The sequence below is a fragment of the Macaca fascicularis genome, chromosome 2 (assembly GCF_037993035.2).
Source record: "Macaca fascicularis isolate 582-1 chromosome 2, T2T-MFA8v1.1".
Classification (NCBI taxonomy): Eukaryota; Metazoa; Chordata; class Mammalia; order Primates; family Cercopithecidae; genus Macaca; species Macaca fascicularis.
The window spans coordinates 39,865,321-39,884,465 of NC_088376.1; positions in this window are offsets into that span (position 1 = coordinate 39,865,321).

The window sequence follows — 19,145 nt, forward strand, 5'->3', positions numbered from 1 at the left end:
ATTGTCAACCTCAAGTCCAGAGAGACTCCAATGGACACCTTTGATCAAGAGGACTGGGGGTGGGGGTGGGGACAGGGGAGGAGCAGCCCCAGGAATCCAGAGTCCAGGGCTGCCTGGTTGGGGGCAGCCTCTGGCTGCATGAAAACCCCAACCGAGGCAGCTGGCATAAGCCTCACCTGGTCAGGGTTCTTCTAGGCCTTTCCTGGAGGGCCCACCCCATGGGAAATCCCTGGGGAACCCTCTTTTCCTTGACAGCTTCCTCAGGGTATCCCCAGCCCCTCTTAGTCTGCTCATTTAGGACCTACCTCTGGATGCCTCTCCCCACCCCTTTTCCCCACCAGGTGAAGAAAGAGCCAACCGCAGAGAAGGAATGAGGGGAGGAAACTTCTTGAGGGGTGAAGGGATTGATGGGCAGGGCCTGCGCTTCGCTTTCTAACCCCCTTGAAGCTCTGGAGCCTCTGAGTTGGTTTATCTTCACCCCTACTTCCTGGGCCCTTTCCAGCCAGCCCAGTGATGGGACAGTCTAACTGCATCAACGGGGTGTTTCCCCAGAAGCCCACAGCCCTTCACCACCTGGAGGGGTCTCTCCAGGAGCATGAGATCGCTGAAGACCTGTTCCTTCTTTTCCTTTGTATTATTTTGTGTGCTTCTGTGTGTTGTTTGTTAGAGTGTGTGTGCTAATTTTATATTTGACCCAAACTGGAAACACACTTTCAGTTTGCAAAAACAAAGACCTTATTACTATACCAGTCATCACCCTCCCTCCTCTTTCTTCCTGCCCCCTTATGGTGGGGTGGTGGTGGGGCACTATCCTTCTGTCCCAGCCCAGGCCCAGAACTGAGAAAGGACCGTGACCTCCCTCTGCTTGAGTCTCTCACAACTAGTCCTAGTGCCCATCCATTTTTTGGCATCTATAGGTACACAGAAATTTATTTTGATTCTTCTGTTGTCTCCCCTTACCCTGAACATACATTTATGGAGCCCCAGCCATGCACCAGACCTGCCAGCCCCCAATGGTGGAGGGGCTGCCTCCTCTACAGCTGGCTGTTCCCTCTCCCCTGGAGCACTTCTGTCCCAAGTCCCCAGGCCTCCTCCCTGCCCCTCCAATGCATCTATCCCTACACCTGGACACTTACATGAGTGAAAAGGAATGTGATTAGTTATTACAGCAGGACCACAGCTGTAAACCAGGACTCCTCTGGGCAAACCAGGAGCCGGGTCACTCATCATAAGGCACAACTTCCTGCCACACTCTTTTTTTCTAGAAGCTCCAACCCTCCAGATGCCCAGTCACCGAGTCCAGGGGCTCAGGCTCAGCACTATTGGTTTGCTTTGTTTTCACAGCCTCTCAATGAGTCCTGCAGGAACTGGGGAAATACTTGTGTGTGTGCGCGCGCGCGCTGGGGGGAATGAGTATCTGGGAGCGGCCTACAGCAGCTTCTGCTGTTTCAGTGAAGACTGTCTCTTGCAGCCCAACGCAGTAGAGTCCACTGAGCCCCCAGAATCAAGCCCAGCTTTCTTAGTCCTGCCTTTAGGGTGCAACTGCCAGGGTCCAGTGAATAAAATCCCTGCTCCATGAGGCTTACACTCCAATGGGGTAAGGGAGAAATAACAACACAATAACAAAGTATTATTATTAAGTGAATTATTTAGTATATTGGGAGTTTGTAAGTCACGATAAAATGAAAAGGTAGAGCAGGAAGCAGGGGCTGGGGGCAGGTTGCAGCCTCTTCAAAATGAAAGTGGATGGAAACAATGGACCCAGAAGTACCTGTCAGATAAGTCCCTGCATAGTCACATGGTGTGAGATATTATGAGAGATTCTAGAACAAAGTAATTTGGCAACAAATACTTAGGTGTATGTAGTCTAAAACAAAAACTTTATTCAGTATCTATACTGTTTGTATTGATAGCGTATTTTTTGCAACTATTATCAGATAAAGCAAGTAAATAATATATATTTTGCATATTTTGATAAGAATCTAGACTTCAGGATTAGTCACAAGGAAGGCTATTGTAGGTTTCAAATTTGACTAAGAACAGGGTACTGTTGGTACTGAATCAAACATATTAATATGAAGTCATGTCTTTACAAAACATTACATTAAAAATATTTTGACTTTTTTCCACTGAAACGGCCCAGGAGAAATGTCACCTCCGCAATGCATCTTAATGCTGATTTTGGTTTCTAGTGTTAGTTTTCTCCCAAAGGAGCCAAAGTTTCTTGGAGCAGTAGTGGATGCCATCTCAGTTTGGAGTTGAAAGGTACAAGGTAATCCTAGAACGCCTACACCTTTTTGGGACAGAAAGCAAAGCGTTAAATAAGGGTCATTCAAAATTACAAAAGGAACAATCTATACAGGGCTCCTCCTGGCCAAAGTTGGGACAATACAAGCACCAGAAGGAGAATATTGGCTGGCACAATCGATACCATATATTTGAAAAGTCATCAGTCCATGACACCCAAGAAGAGCAAAGCTACCATAATTCTCAGAGAAGATGAATCTAATAGAATGCATTTCTACTTGTTATTCAATCGTGTTGGGCTTATCGACTCGTTTATTGTGTCAATGAAGAATACCAGTAAATGCAAATCCATCAGTCAGAGGGCATTTTTTCTCCTCTAAAGGCTCCTCTCTGCCCCTTAACGTCCAGTCTTTCCCAGCTTGGCTCTCCCTGTCCTTTCAAGGGGTTCGGTGGAAAAGTCTTTTAAGTTCCCTTCACAGAAGGATTGCAGACTCTGCCGGTCTAGTCTCTGGGCCAACCCTCCCCGTCTCTTTAATAAAGATGTTTTTTATTATTTTCCGTGTGCAGTATATTATCCTTAGGCTAGAGTACCTTTCCGGGCGTGCAGACCTCTTGGTTTCCTTTGAATCTGGAGGACTTGATCCCATCGCCAGCTTCCGGAGCTCACCAGGAGGGGAAGATCCCATTACATCCACGGGCGTCTGGCGCCACCTTGTGGTCAGTGCTGAAATTTTTTTCTCTTCCCTCTCGCAATGAAGCTCGCTGGGCTTCCTGGATGAAGAAAGGAAAGCTCAGGCCGGTTTCCCAGAATAATAACTCAGTTACACAGTTTCCACGGGCTTGGTCCTTCACAAACCTCCACTGTCACTGGTGGAGTTAGAATTTAGCAGCCACCCTCTCCTCGCTCTGTGTATCTGTCCCGAGCTCATGGTTTGGGGCTTCACGCTATACAAGACTCTCCCTCCTTGCTGGGACCTTGGCCTCTCTTCTCTCTCCGGTCTGTTGATCTTTCCTCCACGCTACCATTCCCTATCTCTCGGAAATAGACTTTTTTGGATGTCTGTTTTCCTTCTGTGTGTCCTATTTCTAGGATCCCTTTACTAGACGGACTTTCCAGGAGTGTTCCTCAACCCCCGCACAGAGCAGTAGGGAGGAGCCTGCTGCTGCTTGCTCATGTTAAACCAGCGTGCTGCCCAGCCTGCCAAGTTTGGAACTGGAACACTAGAGGTGGCCCCAAATTACAGCTTTCTCTTGTGGCTCCTGGGACTCCCAGTTTCTTCAGCAACAACAACAAAACCTGGAAAAACGTATCCTTGCCAGAGGTGGGAGAATGAGGCTCACAAAAGGAAAACACGGACCTTTCTTGTCTCCCCCAGTGAGAGATTGCAAGACCAGGTTGTAAAACTCCATTAAGGACCTTAGAGGAAGAATTGAGCAAGGAGCCTTCTCAGGTGCCTGCAAACATCTCCAAGAGCAAAAGTATAAATCCTCATATTGTGGAGGAGATACATGTTCCTGGTTCCTTCACTGGACCTCATTGAGAAAATTAAACAAACAAACAACAACAACAACAACACTACGTTAAAAAACAAAAAACAAAAACAAACAAAAAACCCTGGCGGCAGGGTGCGGTGGCTCACGCCTGTAATCCTGGCACTTTGGGAGGCCGAGGCGGGCGGATCACCTTAGGTTAGGAGTTCGAGACCAGCCTAACATGGAAACCCCATCTCTACTAAAAATACAGAAATCAGCTGGACATAGTGGCGGGCGCCTGTAACCCCAGCTACTCGGGAGGCTGCGGCAGGAGAATCTCTTGAACCCCGGAGGCGTAGGTTGCAGTGAGCTGAGATCCCAGCATTGCACTCCAGCCTGGGCAACAGAGCAAGACTCCCTCTCAAACAAACAGAAAACCAACCCTGGCTTTTGGAGAAATGAGTGCCTGAACAAACCTCAGTAACTTCTAAATTTTGTGTCTGTACTTAAAACAGCTCCTCTAGGAAGTGGCCACATGCCTCCAAATTTCCTGGAGATGCCAGCCAGTCTTCTATGAAATTGCCTTAGTATAAGATTAGGTCTACAAAACATCATCTTGAGTTTCTGGCCCTAGGAGATTACAGCCCAGAAAGTAGGCGCCTCGGATGTCATCCCACCTGCATTAATCACAAGGCAAGCTTCCCCAGGTGAAATCATTTCATTGACATTAACTGCTCACTGTCTCACTTGAACTTTTTTTCTTTTTTTTGAGATGGAGTCTTGCTCTGTCGCCCAGGCTGGAGTGCAGTGGTGCGATCTTGGCTCACCGCAACCTCTGCTTCCCGGCTTCAAGCGATTCTCCTGTCTCAGACTCCTAAGTAGCTGGGATTACAGGCACCTGGCACTATTCCCAGCTAATTTTTGTATTTTTAGTAGAGACTGAGTTTTACCATGTTGGCCAGGCTGGTCTTGAATTCCAGACCTCAGGTGATCTGCCCGCTTCAGCCTCCCAAAGTGCTGGGAGTACAGGCACGAGCCACTGCGCCCTGTCTTACTTGAACTTTTGAGTCTTGCAGTTGGAAATAGATCAAAATGGAATGGATTTCCCCTTTTCTTGGCCTCACCCCAGATCAGGCCTAGATTATGGAGGGCCAGTGAGTTGGAACACTTACTGTGTGTTTCTGTTTTTGTTTTTAGACAGTGGTCTTGCTCTGTCGCCCAGGCTGGAGTGCAGTGGCGAGATCTTGGCTCACCGCAACCTCTGCTTCCCGGCTTCAAGCGATTCTCCTGTCTCAGCCTCCTAAATAGCTGGGATTACAGTCACCTGGCACTATTCCCAGCTAATTTTTGTATTTTTAGTAGAGACTGGGTTTACCATGTTGGCCAGGCTGGTCTTGAATTCCAGACCTCAGGTGATCTGCCCGCTTCAGCCTCCCAAAATGCTGGGAGTACAGGCATGAGCCACTGTGCCCTGTCTTACTTGAACTTTTGAGTCTTGCAGTTGGAAATAGATCAAAATGGAATGGATTTCCCCTTTTCTTGGCCTCACCCCGGATCAGGCCTAGATTATGGAGGGCCAGTGAGTTGGAACGCTTCTGTGTGTTTTTGTTTTTGTTTTTGTTTTTAGACAGTGCTCTTGCTCTGTCACCCAGGCTGGAGTGCAGTGGCGTGATCTTAGCTCACTGCAACCTCCACCTCTTGGGTTCAGGTGATTCTCCTGCCTCAGCCTCCCAAGTAGCTGGGATTGCAGGCACCTGCCACCACACATGGCTAGTTTTTGTATTTTTAGCAGAGACAGCGTTTCACTATGTTGCCCAGGCTGGTCTTGAACTCCTGGCTTCAAGTGATCTGCCCGCCTCGGCCTCCCAAAGTGCTGGGATTGCAGGCGTGAACCACCGCCTATGTTTTAAATGAAGAGTTTCAGTTTAGCTGATGGCAGCAAATAGATGCTGAAATTTAAATACAAGTAACATTAAGTAATGTCTTGCTCTGTTGCAACTTTGGGTTGACAAAGGCAAGCCTCAGGTTAAAGAACCGATAAAAAGCTTGGCCATGAGGTGTGGGTCTCAGCATGTTGCTTAAAAACAAAAAGCCCAGCTTCCAGAGATGTGCATGGTGTTGATTGTGGCAGAGTGTATAAGAAAGTGGGGCCCACTCTTTTCTTTGGCTAATGACTCATTTAAAAACTCATTTGTCACCTACATTTATTCCAAAATTGGAATTTTTGTATTAAACGCTATTTAAAACTTCAGAAAGGCATTAAAAACTTGATAATTGAAACAGGTGATATGTCAATTCACCTTTTAAATTCAAAGAATAGAATTCAGAATAAATCATAAAATTTGGGAAGAATTTGGATTTCTTCACCAACACTAAATAGCTTTGCATAAATGTGTGCTATAATTGTAAACACTGGTGTGTTTTACAAACTGGTTTTATTGGAATCCACATAGTCTGAAAATTGTATGATTCTGTAAAAAGTTTCCGCTTGAACTTTCTGAGAATGGTTTAAAGGTGAAATAATCTGATACACTTCTCTGTCAATAAAAAATAAATCATGATACGATTGGACATACCTGCTTATGTTTTTTTTTTTTTTTTTTTTTTTTTTTTTTTTTTTTTAGACGGAATCTTGCTCTGTTTCACAGGCTGGAGTATGGTGGCACCGTCTTGGCTCACTGCAACCTCCGTCTCCCAGGTTCAAGCGATTCTTCTGCCTCAGCATCCAGCGTAGCTGTGATTACAGGTGCTTATGTATTTTTAATTTAAACTTTATTGAAGTATATCTGATTGTATTGTTATGGCATTCTCATTTGGCTTCGGGAAGTTTGAATTTTCTATAGAGTTAATGTAGTTGGTAATTGTGTTTTCCAAAGACTTCTGAGAATTTGGAAATCTCCAGTCTATTGGTCTGTAATTAAAATAAGGACAACAATAATATATATGAAGCAAAGTCTGAATTTTTATTCATAAGTCAAAAGAGAGTTCCGGCCAAAATCTTAAGATACTGCATTTATAGCTACTATTCTTGGCTAATCATAAAGATTCTGATCCTCCTGTGAGAAAATAAAACATTTTGACTGGTTCTGGGTCAAGAAACTACTAATTGGGAGAACCATTTTGATTTTTTACTGAAAATGTTGATGTAACAACACATACCTGATATATTAGGTTGGTAAGGGGGTGTTGAATATTATAAAGGGAGGGAGAGCCTATAGCTCATAAAAAGGAGCAAGACAAATTAAAAGCTTGGAAGATAAGAGCAGAATTAAAAGGAAAACAAACAAACAAACAAACTCCTAAACCTGTGAAAGTAACATGGGTTTAATAGATTAAATGTTAGGGGCAGAACTGGCTAATTCAGCCAGAAATCATGTGTGCCAATCTGGATTATATCCATGTATTAAAGCATTGTAGATGGAGAAACACAACCATCATGCAGAATGTTGGCCACTGTGCTGCTGGAGGCTCCTCTATCACCTCACGGTAGGGAGGATCCCCTGTGTTCCTGGTGGCTGCCAGTCACCCCCCTCTAGAGCTTTGGTCTGTCAGCTGTTCTGATGCCAGGGCTCTCAAATTGCAAACAAAGGAGAACAGATGAGCCAACGCTCTATACAGAGCCAAAGAGTCAGAGATTATGAATGAGTTTGGAGCAAAGAGATTTTTAGCAAATCCTTAGTGGAATGCCATCTAAAAATAAACAAAAAAGAAGTATTAGAAAAGTCGAGGTTTATTTAATAATTGAAAAATTTGCATTAATATTGTAATACTATTTTAGAACTATTTTTTCCAGACAAATAAGTGATCGTTTATTTTGTCAGAAATCTAGACTTCTTAGCATAAGAGAAGAGGAACTACAATTGTAGAATCAAGAATTTGAGTAGGTGATGAATATTTCAATTACACTGATTTAATCTTTACCAGTTAGGTGAATGTATTAAATTATCACATGTACCCTGAAAATGTGTGCATCTATGACTTATCAATAATAATAATAATAAAAAAAACCCAGAATGGCACTGATGTTTCAAATTAGGCAAAAAATACCTTAATGGAATTCATAAAACTAAAATTTCTAAAGAAAAACACTCTGTATCCCATAAATATGTACAATTATTATGTGTCAGCTAAAAATAAAAGGAAAAAAAGCAAAAAAAAGACTTTGATTAGGAACACTTTATTGTTAGAACTGGACTGAAAAAAAATCAAGATAAATTCAAGCTTTTAAAAGAACAAAAATGGCCGGGCGCGGTGGCTCAAGCCTATAATCCCAGCACTTTGGGAGGCCGACACGGGCGGATCACGAGGTCAGGAGATCGAGACCATCCTGGCTAATACGGTGAAACCCCGTCTCTACTAAAAAATACAAAAAACTAGCCGGGCGAGGTGGCAGCGCCTGTAGTCCCAGCTACTTGGGAGGCTGAGGCAGGAGAATGACGTAAACCCGGGAGACAGAGCTTGCAGTGCGCTGAGATTTGGCCACTGTACTCCAGCCTGGTCGACAGAGCGAGACTCTGTCTCAAAAAGAAAAAAAAAAAATTAAATAAATAAATAAAAGAACAAAAATAGTAAATTAAAAATATGTATCCATTGTCTCTCTATTGAAATGCCCAGGAGCCATGTCACCTCACAATGCACTTTAGCACCCACATTCTGGTCTCTAACGCTCTTCTTACCAAAAGCATCTTGGGAGGAATGACATATTCCACACTTTGAGCTGGAAGTTCAAGGAAAACCTACACACTGAACAACAAGGCCAGAAATCAAGAAAGTTTGAATAAATCAATAGAATCAAAAGGACAGAGGAGCCCATCTAAAAGGGGTTCTGCTGGCCAAAGTTGAGGGAACTTGAATGTCAAAAGGACAGTATTGGCTGAAGCCAATGGGCATACGGTGGATTGGAAAAGCCATGAGTCCAAGAAGATACATAAAAGGAGCAAAAGACTACAAGTGGTGTAAGAGAAAATGGAGGAAAAAAGAGAGGATTTGCCGGCCGGGCCCGGTGGCTTACGCCTGTAATCCCAGCACTTTGGGAGGCTGATGCGGGCAGATCACGAGGTCATGAGATCAAGACTATCCTGGCTAACATGGTGAAAGCCTCGTCTTTAATAAAAATATAAAAAAATTAGCCGGGCGAGGTGGCGGGTGCCTGTAGTCCCAGCTACTCCAGAGGCTGAGACGGGAGAATGGCGTGAACCCGGGAGGCGGAGCTTGCAGTGAGCCCAGATCGTGCCATTGCACTCCAGCCTGGGCGACAGAGCCAGGCTTCATCTCACAAAAAAAACAAAAACAAAAAACAAAAAACAAGAGAGGATCTGCTGAGTCATTTACATGTTGGTATTATGTTGGAGTTACTGATTTGTCTGTTGTGTAGATAAAGAAAACAAAAACTAGGAAACACAAATATATCAGTCAGAAGAAGTTGTACAGCTCAAGGGGAATATGAGTGGAATGACCCTGTAAGTTGTGACTTTGAGTCACACAATGCCACATAAAATATCACAATTAAATTGGGATACTTTGATTATACTCTTGCACTAGAAGGACCCATAACACTGATGCTTAGGAATTGAAGTTGGGTGGATTCCGGCTGCTGCCTGGTGGTCAGTCCCCCTCATTTCTTGCTGCATGGAGGTCGTAAGTCAATAGTAAAATTCCTACTGAAAAAAATTTTTTTAAATCTGTGTTTAATTTCCACAACATTGATCAAAAAGAAAATTCTCTTTCAAGAAATAAATTAACTCAAACTTCATAATAAGCCCGTACAAAGATGACAAACTGGGCAATGCGTGTCATTAATTCAAAGAGTATTTAAGTATTTAACTTCAGTCAGAGCACGAACACACTCACACATATTTATACACACATATGTATACACACATATGTATACACACATACACATACACACATACATATACACACATACACATATACACACATTCACACTCATACATAAATACACACATATATAAATGTATACTTGTATAAACACACTTATATGTCAAAACACACATATACACACATGCAAGTATACACACACACACAAACACACACGCACACTTTGAAATGCTCTGAAAACTTACAGTTCATATTGTTAACTTATTTTAAAAATGCCAACATTTATAAATTTAGAAAAGGAGAGATCTTTTGGATCAACATGTGGAAATGAGATTTGGACTCAGAAAAAAGCTTTTCAATAGAACTTTTCTAAATTTCTTATAAAGGGTTACAGCTTGCAAGGTGGCCATCCCACAGGCTGGAAAGCCTGCCTCTGGCCAAGACCAGAGACAGGACTCGGCAAATTCTCTCTCTCTCTCTCTCTCTCTTTTTTTTTTTTTTTGTGAGACGGACTCTCGCTGTGTCGCCCAGGCTGGAGTGCAGTGGCACAATCTCGCCACTTTGAAGGAGGAGGGGTTGGGGTAGGAGCTTTATGCTGAAAGGGTTGGCTAAACACACATGTTCAACAGGTTACAGGAGGAGCCTCCTGGGTTCAAGCGATTGTCCTGCGTCAGCCTCCTGAGTAGCTGGGATTACAGGTGTCCACCACCACACCTGGCTAATTTTTTTTTGTATTTTTAGTAGAGACTGGGTTTCACCATGTTGGCCAGGCTGGTCTCGAACTCCTGGCTTTAAGTGATCCGCCTGCCTCAGCCTGTCACAGTGCTGGGATTACAGGCTGCCCTGCATTCTTACTGCTGTGCTGTTTCCTGTTCTTTCTCAGGGAAGAAGGTCCTCACTGAGCCCCTCCCAGCCCAGCCCCTGAGCTTCATGACCTTCCCAGCTCCAGGTTTCCAATGGTAACCAGTTTCTGGATCTAGGCCCCTTGGTTCAAATTCTTTTGAAAGAGAATCTGCTTGAGCCAGCCCATGAGTTGATGTCTGTCCTGGGTCTAGATAATTTTGGCTTAGGGGCAGGGCCAAAAGCAAAGGAGTGATCTGAGGAAGGGAGAAAAGCCTGGTGGCTGCCACTATCCAGGCGAGGGCATGGACAGACCCATAGTCAGGGCCAGCTTCATGGCATATGGCCAGTGCAGTTGCACTGTGAGCTCAAAAGGCTCCCGCCTCCTTGGAGTTTAGTGCTCTGTGGTTGCTGTTTCGAAATTCTTAATTTTACCTTTGAATGTGTGTTTTGTAAGTGAAGTCCAATGGGACAATGCAGTATTCCTAGGGCTTGGAGGCTCAGCTTACATGTGGGCCCACCTTGCACTGCCTCCTTGGCACGGTTTCTTAGCCACCCGCTCCCCTGCCCCTGGCTCCATGTCTGACGGACCTCCTGTTCCCTGCCTTCACCCCGGGACTATTGCTGCTCTCCACCTCTGCAGGGGCCTAGGTGGGGGCTCAGGGACTGCTGGGTGCTCACACTTTGTGATGTCTTGGGGCATGGCATGGTGGTGGCTGTCTTCAGGCTGCCATTGCCATGATGTGTCTGAGCCTCTCACTACCCTCTATCCATGTACCAAGTGCATCCCAGCATGGAGGTTTAGAGATCCTTGGGGATCACCCCTATGCTGTGGGTTGGGGCTGTGAGTCTGTGGGAAGTGGAGGCACCCGCTTGAGTTTCCCAGGCCCTACCCTCAGGTGAGGCGGGGGGCACTGGATGGCTGGTGGGAGGTGGAACCCACAGGTAGTCAGTGTGCATATGCACGTGTGCTGTGTCACAGGGTGCCTGGGGAATCCTCCCTTCCTCCTTCTTTTTATTTATTTATTTTTGAGACGGAGTCTCACTGTGTCACCCAGGCTGGAGTGTAGTGGCATGATCTTGGCTCACTGCAACCTCTGCCTCCTGGGCTCATGCAATTCTCTTGCCTCAGCCTCCTAAGTAGCTGGGACTACAGGCACCTGCCACCACGTTCGGCTAAATTTTGTATTTGTAGTAGAGACAGTGTTTCATCATGTTGGCCAAGCAGGTCTCGAACTCCTGACCTCAAGTGATCCACTGGCCTTCGCTTCCCAAAGTGATGGGATTACAGGAGTGAGCCACCCCGCCCAGCCCTCCCTTCCTCTTTCTATACTTCCCTGAGTCTGCCTTAGGTTTGCCTCTTCTGGCCAGCTCATGGCACCCTCTGGGGACAAGCCATGAAGGAAGAATTCTGTAATTTCAGTGATTCTGCACCAAGTAAATGTTCTGGTATTTGCATTTAAAATTGTCATTGCACGCTATAAAGATGAGCAGTGAAGAGATTGTACTCATAATTTTAAATTTTTGACTTTTTTTTCACTTAGAATACCATTAAACAGCAAATAATAATAATTAAAAAAAACCCACCATGACAATCCTAGAAAGAGATCACAAAAGAAAGGAAAAAGCTTTCCATGCACCTTTAATGACACTTTTTCTACTTCATGCACGAGGGCCCTCACAATGTGCGTAGTGGATACTGCTTGTGTTCAATGTGTGCAGCCAATGAAGGAAACAGAGGAGTCCAGGGCCATAGGGCAAGAATGGCGAGTTTGTGTTGGGATGTGTTGGGTTTGGGGTGCTGGATGTCTGGAAGGCTGTAAGAGTGGCAATCCCAGCACAGGTGATAGGCAGCATTTTATGCTGCTCCGAGAGGAGGCCCCTGGGTTTGGTAGGAGAGCTGTGTCAATAGTGGGCAGCTGCGTGTCCCATGGAGGAGTGGAGGGGTGGCAGTCCACTCCTTCCAAAAGCATGAATGCAGGAGGAAAGTACCAAGAGGAGCAAGTCAAGGGTGGCTGGAGTAGGGGGTCTCAGCATGCTAGAGTCACCCGGGGAACATTACAAAGGGCAGATGCCTGTGCCTCACTCCAGATCATTTGAAGAAAAATCTCCTGGGGTGGGTGTGGTCATCTGCCATTCAAAAAAATCACAAACACATACACAAACAAAAAGGCAATAAGAAATGGAAAACAGCTCTGGGTTATGCAGAAGGATGGCGGGTTCTGAAGCATCAGGATGAGGCTGCTCTTGTTTAGAGATGCATTTTGGTCCTGGTGTAGTTGGTTTCTAGCTGTGTGACCTTGGACAGGTCACTGTCACTTTTCTCACTCTCATTTTCTGTCCCAGTGAACAAGGAGCTTGGACCAGATGGTCGTGGAGGGGCACTGGGCTCTGACTGTCTGTGGGGACAAGGGTCTCTTTCCCCGTCCACGCTGCAGACCTTCCTTACTCCCCACAGCCCTGGTCTGCGGTGGGCCCAGCACCGGCCCTTCTCATCCTGCCCAGAAGAAAGGAAACTTCTCCATAAGAGCTAATGTAGCGGGGACCAGCTCGACACTCTGGAGAGTCATAGTGCCAGAGGAAGTGGAGCAGAGGGACAGGGAATGTGGCTTCCAGACTCAAGCTACCCACATTCTGACTCGATCACTGAATAGTTATGTGACCTTGGACAAATTCCTTGGCCTCTCTGAGCTTTGACTCCTCACCTGGAAAATGGAGCGAATAACAACACTTCCCACAGTAGGACGGGGAGAGGATGAAATGAGATGAGCGTGCAAGTTCTTAGTGCGGTGTCAGGGGTACGGTCAGCACTCAGTGATTCCAGCCCACTGGAATTGACTGTTATCCAGCCTTGCTGCTTGGCCACTTGCTCTGCTTTCAGACAGGGTGATCTGCGGGTTCTGAGGCTTGTGGGGTACGCTAGATGGGCTGCTTCCTTGCCAGGCTAATAAAGTTCCTGAAACATCCCGGTTACCTCCCTGGGTGTAGACTCCCCACCTGCCCCAGTGAGCTGTGTCCAGGCCCCTCTTCTTGCCCCTCTTACCTGAATTGGTTGTTGGAGTTTCCAGGCTTGGGAAGCTCAAGCCAGGCTGGGCTGGTGGTGTAGCCATAGGAGAGAACAGGAGCTTGTGAGCAGCACCGCTGAGGCCCAGAGCCTTCTGAGCCCTTTGGGGCAAAAGGGAGAGTCTGGTCTATGTGATACCAGCATTTGCACCTGAGATTCTTATACAAAAGTCCTGTGTCCCCACTCAACCCTCTGGGGTGAGAAAGGGCTTGGGGAGGCCTCTAGCACTGTGGCTTCTTAGAATATTGAGCCAGTCTCTCCTACATCAGCTCTCTTGGAGAAGCGTCCACACTTGCGGGCAGGACGGGCGAGAGAGGGAGGGATTCCTGCCAAAGCCACTAATAAACAAATTCCTCCCATCACTGAGTGAAGATGTTGCCACTTTGGAAATGGGCTTGTCCACTCTGTCGGAAGGCCGAAATGTCCTGTGGCTGGGTCCCACATCTTGCTCAATAGTGTCTGAGACATGACTGGAAGACATCTGCTCAAGACGGTGGAGTGAGCACACATAAAACCCTCTCTGTGACCACCTCCAAACCTGGAGGAATGATGGGGACACACACATACTCTTTCTCTCTGTGTACTAAGAATGAAGAGTGAAACTACAGGAGAAGCTGGTGAAGAGTAGCCCAGGGGTAGAAGGAGTTGGGTATACATAGGCTGGCTTTAAAGCTCTTGTGAGAATGGGGATGAACATGCCTGTGCTTGACAGGAGACCCGACCCATGCTCCCTGCATGTAGCTGGGGCTGAAAACACTCCAGATATGTGCTGCTTGCTCATGGTGCGGGAAGAAAAGGGCACCACGGAAACGTGAGAACCAGGCTGGTGCTGCACAGGGGTGCTGCATCAGGAATGTTTTTGGCTGACAGCCAACACCCCAAACTCCGTAACATAAGACCTGCTCCTGGGTGTGCAGATCAGGAAGAATGGGCTCAGGCAACCGCAAAAGCACCTCACATGGAAGCGCCTGTCCATCGAAAAAGAATTCCCATGCAGAATGAGCCACAAAACAAAAATTGCAAAGGACATGTCAACACTGATCATGAGGCATACTTCTCAGGCTTAAGCAAAATTAATAACAGTAGAGGTGGAAATTATGAACCATTTGAAAGGATGATAATTAGTCTCACAGAAAGTCTCTCATCCTCCCTTAAAATTTGTCTAGTTGGGGGCAGTATTTCCCCTACCAATGGATGACTTTCTGATCATTCCTGGGTAATAAAATGCTTGGTAGTCACATGAAACCATGGCTTTAATTCACAGTTAAAATAGTCTATTCCCAGATAGGAAAACAGTCTGAACTGTTGTTTTTTTTTTTAAGACAGGGTCTTACTCTGTTGCCCAGACTGGAGTGCTGTGGCAGGATCACGACTCACTGCAGCCTTGACCTCCTGGGCTCAAGTGATTTATCCCGCCTCAACCTTCCCGTAGTTGGGACTACAGGCACGTGCCACTGTGCCAGCTAAATTTTGTATTTCTTATAGAGACAGGGTTTGCCATGTTGCCCAGGCTGGTCTTGAACTCCTGAACTCAGGTGATCCACCTGCCTCAGCCTCCCAACGTGCTAGGATTACAGACATGAGCCACCGCGCCCCACCCACTTTAAACTCTTATAAAAGATAAAGCCTCTTTTGTCTCCAGCAAGGGGCTTTCTTACTTCAGGGAGGGGTGTGGTCAGCTTCTCTATTTTTCCTCCTCCTTTACCTGCTGCCGTTGTTCACCCACCTGGGATTGGAGTTCCAGAAGGGGAGAGAGATTGTAGCACTGTTCACAATAGCCAAGATTTGGAAGCAACCTGAGTGTCCATCCACAGACAATGGATAAAGAAAATGCAGCACGTACACACAACGGAGTACTATTCAACCATAAAAATGAGTGAGAGCCTGTCATTTGCAACAACATGGATGGAGTTGGAGGTCATTATGTTCAGTGAAAGAAGCCAGGCACAGAAAGACAAACTTCGCATGTTCTCACTTGTCTGTGGGGACTAAAAATTAAAACAATTGAAGTCATGGAAATAGAGAGTAGAAGGATGGTTACCAGGGGCTGAGGATTGCAGTGAGGATCAGTGGGGATGCTTAATGGGTACAAAAATAGAGTCAGACAGAATTAATAAGATCTAGTATGTGATAGCACATTGAAGTGACTACAAGTCAACAATAGTTTATTGAATGTTTTAAAATAACCAAAAGAGTATAATTGGAATGTTCATAACACAAAGAAATGATACATGCTTGAGGTGATGGAAACCCCATTGACCCTGATGTGGTTATTATACATTGTATGCTTGTGTCAAAACATCTCATGTACCCCACAAACATACACACCTATGTGTCCATAAAAATTAAACGAAAAAAGAAAGGAAGAAGGGAGCTGGGCTCAGGAAGGTCTTACTTGATTGGAAGAGTTGAAGGCTGGTTGTGGCTCTCTGGGCCCTGTTGAGGTTTCAAGCTGATTCTTTCTCCTGTGGGCACTTTCATGCGTTTTTTGTAGGCATGCCTGCTGAAACTCAGAGTGTCACTCCCGTGATGCAGGCAACACAGCTTTTTTTAAAGCTTTATTCCTTAGCCTCTGGTTTTCCCAGATGCCGCCTTCCACTCTGCAGCTGCAGGCTGTTTGGCTTCCTCAAGGTGAGCCAGGCTCCCACCTTCTTTCTTCCTCAGTGGCGGGGACACAAATCAAGCTCTCTGCATGGGACCCTAAGCTTGGGGCTAAGCGGTCATCTGCTCCATTCCACCCTTTCCCTGGGGCGATGAGACTTAGAGCGCTTCAACAGCTCTCTTCTAAGATATCCTCTTCACATGCCCTTGGAAATGTCCAATAACTCAATCCTTTTCATATGCTTTCAAAAGGTGGAAGGCATGACTTTTAAATATTACTTTTTTTTTTTTTTTTGAGAGAGAGTCTCGCTCTGTTGCCCATGCTGGAGTGCAGTGGCACGATCTCAGCTCACTGCAAGATCTGCCTCCTGGGTTCATGCCATTCTCCTGCCTCAGCCTCCCAAATAGCTGGGACTATAGGTGCCCACCACCAGGCCGGCTAATTTTTTGTGGTTTTAGTAGAGACGGGATTTCACCATGTTAGCCAGGATGGTCTCGATCTCCTGACCTCGTGCTCTGCCCTCCTTGGCCTCCCAAAGTGCTGGGATTACAGGTGTGAGCCACCGCGCCCGGCCTAAATATTACTTTTAGTCTGGGTGTGGTGGCCCACACTTGTAATCCCAGCACTTTTGGAAGCTGAGGCAGATGGATTGCTTGAGCCCACGAATTCGAGACCAGCCTGGGCAACATGGCAGACCCTCATCTCTACAAAAATTAAAAAATTAGCCAGGTGTGGTGACATTCGCCTATAGTCCTAGCTACTTGGGTGGCTGAGTGGGCAGGATCACCTGAGCCTGGCAGGTCGAGGCTACAATAAGCTGTAATCACACCACTGCACTCCAGCCTGGGAGACAGAGTGAGACCCTATCTTAAAAATATTAGTTTTAAGATTAACATTATGTTACATACTGAACTGGTAAGGACGGAATAGTGTCCTTGCAATGAGAGCAGGATATTATTAAACAAAAATAGGCAGTCATGAAATATATTGCTATTGGAAATAAAAAAAAAGACTGCAACAGGCAGGATAGACAACAGGTGAAAATAGCTGGTGAAAGATAAGTGAATTAAAAGATAGAAATGCTGGTTGTATTGGCGCCCGTCTGTAATTGATTCACAGTGCGTTGGAAGGCCAGAAGTTTGTGACCAACCTGAGCAACATAGTGACACCTCATCTCTTTAAAAAAAAAAAAAATTAAATGAATGATGACATGTACCTGTAGTCCCAGCTACTTGGGAGGCTGAAGTAAGAGGATTTACTTGGGTCCAGGAGTTCAAAGTTGCAATGAGCTATGATCGTACCACAGCACTCCAGCCTAGGTGACAGCCTTCCTTCCTTCCTTCCTTCCTTCCTTCCTTCCTTCCTTCCTTCCTTCCTTCCTTCCTTCCTTCCTTCCTTCCTTCCTTCCTTCCTTCTTTCCTCTCTTTCTCTCTCTCTTCCTCTTTCTTTCTTTCTCTCTTTCTTTCTTTCTTTCTTTCTTTCTTTCTTTCTTTCTTTCTTTCTTTCTTTCTTTCTCTCTCTTTCTCTCCCTCCCTCCCTCCCTCCCTCTCTCCCTCTCTCTCTCTCTCTTTCTTTCTTTCTTTCTTTCTTTCTCTCTCTCTCTTTCTCTCCCTCCCTCCCTCCCTCCCTCCCTCCCTCCCTCCCTCTCTCTCTCTCTCTCTCTTTCTTTCTCTCTCTCTCTCTCTCTCTCTCTCTCTCTCTCTCTCCTTTCTTTCTTTCTTTCAGATGGAGTTTCGCTCTTGTCGCCCAGGCTGGAGTGCAACGGTGCAATCTTGGCTCTCCACAATCTCCGCCTCCCGGGTTCAAGTGATTTTCCTGCCTCAGCCTCCTCAGTAGCTGGGATTACAGGCATGCGCCACCATGCACAGCTAATTTTGTATTTTTAGTAGAGATGTGGTTTCTCCATGTTGGTCAGGCTAGTCTCGAACTCCTGACCTCAGGTGATCTGCCTGCCTCAGCCTCCCAAAGTGCTGGGACCACAGACATGAGCCATCGCGCCCAGCCCTGTTTCAAAGAGAGAGAGAGAGAGAGAGAAAGAGAGAGAGAGAGAGAGAAAAAAAAGAATGTACATATAACATAGCATCAAAAGATGAAGAAATGGAAATATGAATAAGAAGTTGAGAGCCATGGGAGATAGACTGAGGAATTCTGATACACATCCAAGAAGAGTTTCTGAATAAGAAAAATAGTGAGAACAGGGGAATGAAAATGAAATGTGGCCGGGCACGGTGGCTCAAGCCTGTAATCCCAGCACTTTGGGAGGCCGAGGCGGGCGGATCACAAGGTCAGGAGATCGAGACCACAGTGAAACCCCGTCTCTACTAAAAATACAAAAAATTAGCCGGGCACGGTGGCGGGCGCCTGTAGTCCCAGCTACTCAGGAGGCTGAGGCAGGAGAATGGCGGGAACCCGGGAGGCGGAGCTTGCAGTGAGCCGAGATCGCGCCACTGCACTCCAGCCTGGGCAACAGCGTGAGACTCCGTCTCAAAAAAAAAAAAAAAAAAAAAAAAAAAAAAAAAAAAAAAAAAAAGAAAATGAAATGTTTGCAGAGGTAATGGCTGAAAATTTCCATAATCAAAATAAAATTCCAGTTCAGGAAAGTGCACTGATTGTGATGGGGTAAAGTAAGTAAAGTAATAAAATACCGAAATAATCCCTTCTGAACGCTACCATGACTCAGAGGGAGCAGAAAAAAAAGATCCAGGCTCAGTGCGGCTGTGAGCCCATGTCACACCTGATCACATTCCCATCCAGGGAAATAGTTGGCTCTGAGTGTCTCCTGACTTACATTGGGCCCAGGGTAGGAGAGTAGAGGACATATGATTGGAGTCTCCACAAATTTCTACTATTTCCTTCTTTCTCCATTAAGGTTATTTAGCTGATCTTTTCTTCCATTAAATTAAAAACAAAAGAAAGACTCTCTGCTGCTTCTGGTCCTCAGGCAGCTTCGGATGATCACAAGACACTTGTTATTTAGGGCTCAGACACATGGCACAGCACACGGCAGGCACTTATTTCAGGATCTGCCAAGCACTGGAACCTGGCTCCGTGACTGAGGCCCTGCTGACTCCAGTCTTCTAG